We start from the raw sequence: 2224 nt of genomic DNA, 5'->3' as shown, positions 1-2224 counted from the left end.
GTGACATGCCAAGAAGTGTCCCGTTCAATCCAATGCATTCGATGGCCATGAGGATAAAACTGAGCAGGAAAAAAGCATCCCTTTGGAGGGGAAAAAAGCCAAAAACCCAAAAGAATTTTCAAAGTCAATGACTGCATCTAAGAGTGTCTCTCTAAGAGTCTTCCTCCTCCTCCAGAGAGGAACAGCAGGTGGTTCCTCAGACTCACCACGCAGGAAGTGCTCAAAATCTTCCCATTAACTGCAGCACAGTTTTATAGTACAATTGGAAAGTTACTCAAATGTCTTCAAGAAAGCACTGGCAGTGCTAGAATTATCCAAGTAAATCCAAAGCAGAAGAAAGAAGCACCTTTCATACCCTCCACAGGGAGACCACAGAGGTAACTGGACTTGGAGGTACTTGGCAGCTACAGACACAGGTGGGTGGGAATTCCCTGAAGAAACATCAACCACCTGGGTCCCCCTGCCAGCTCCAGCTCCTGCCAGTGCCAGGGAATGCATGAAGGGCAGCAGCAATAAAACAGTGCTACAAAATGCTTCTCTCATCAGGGCATGGCTCAAGGCAGCCTCTCCTCTGGGGCTCAGCTCTACAAGTGCTGAGCAGACCCAGTGAGTTCCGTGTTTCAGCTCACTCCAGTTGTCAGAAAAAAAAGGAAACAGAAGACCAAAGGAAAGATAAAAATCAAAAGACACAGCTGGTTTCCAAAGTCCATGACCTGTTCCTCTTGGTTTTATCCCTCCTCACAGGTGTCACAACTTGCGCTGCTGTGCATTGGACCCTTTGCTGTGAAGCTGAGAAGCATCTGAAAGAGAATGAAACCAGTGGGAAGGGGGCTGGCATCAACTCCACGAAGCTGCAGGCAGCTGGCACAGCTCTCTGCAAAGAGAGAGGGACCCATTTCTCCCTTCCAGCTCCAAGGCATCAGGGGGCAGATGTGCCTGGAGACATGTCCCAGCGGGGAGCAGCCTCTGAGGAGCACTGAGGATCTCCTGTGGCCTCCTAGCCAAAGCACCAGGGCACAGGTTCTGATTGCTGGGGGACTTGTTAGCTCCTGCTCTGGATCCACCCTGCCACACTTCCCTGGAGAGGAACCCAGAAGTACATGGCAGGGCTGCCTCAACCTACAGGTGCTTGGAAACAACACCTTCACTTGTTGTGATCCCAGAATCTCTGAGGCTGGAAAAGACCTCAAAGATCACTGAGTCCAACCAGTGACCATCACCACCTGTCAACTAAACCAGAGCACTGAGTGCCATGTCCAGTCATTTCTTGACCGCCTGCGATGGTGACTCCACCCCCTCCCTGGGCAGCACATTCCAGTGCTCAACAACCCTTTCCATGGAGAAATTCTTCCTGCTGTCCAACCTGAACCTTCCCTGGTGCAGCTTCAGGCTGTGTCCTCTTGTCCTCCCTGGGAGAAGAGGCCAACCCACACCTTGCTACAGCCTCCTGTCACGTAGGGCTCTAGGTGCTTTAGTAATGACTTTTTAATTAGCTGATTGTTCATTGAAGGCTTTAGGCACCCCCTGATAGCACAGGAACCACAGGAACCTAACCACTGAGGGACCAGAATGGAATGGACGTGGAGGGAAAAAGGAAATGCACTGAAGAGAGAAAAAGGAAGGAAGTTTAAGGAAGCAGAAGTTTTCCAAGAGCAATTAAAGCTGCTTTAGACCTTGATGAACAGATGGGAGCACTGGGATGTGCAGCTAAGCAGCAGTGGCACCGAGCAGCACAGCAACAGCATCTTCTCCAGGACAAGGCCAGCTCATTCCATGCAGGAGCACAGCCCAGCACAGCCCATTTTGCAGCAGGACCAGCCCCAGGGCACAGCACACAGGCACCTCCACCAGTGGCAGCAGCACTGACAGCACACAAGCAAGCACTGGATGCTCCTTGCCCAGAGGCTTTTGGATGAAGCTGGTAGAAGCACTTGGATCGAAGGCACCAACATTCCCTCGTGTTTGCAGCGACCTCCTGCCACCCAGTCCTGGCAGGCAGCTGTGGCCAGATGCTCCACAGCCAACCACACCCTTAGCATTCATCTTAAGACATGGGGGTCACTGAAGTATCTACTGTGTTCCTCTACAAAGCACCAAACTTGGGAATATTCCAAGAGATGCCAGCACTGGGCTCAATCTCTGACCTTCATGGGACAGCAGTGAGCAGCAGAGCAGGTCCCTGCTGAGGCTGTATCCATGGCAGCTTCCTTCACTCATTCCCAGC

This window comes from Acanthisitta chloris, unplaced genomic scaffold, assembly GCF_000695815.1.
Source record: "Acanthisitta chloris isolate BGI_N310 unplaced genomic scaffold, ASM69581v1 scaffold3400, whole genome shotgun sequence".
In the NCBI taxonomy this organism is placed as follows: Eukaryota; Metazoa; Chordata; class Aves; order Passeriformes; family Acanthisittidae; genus Acanthisitta; species Acanthisitta chloris.
The sequence above is the reverse complement of the archived record's forward strand: the minus strand, read 5'-3'. Positions refer to the sequence as shown.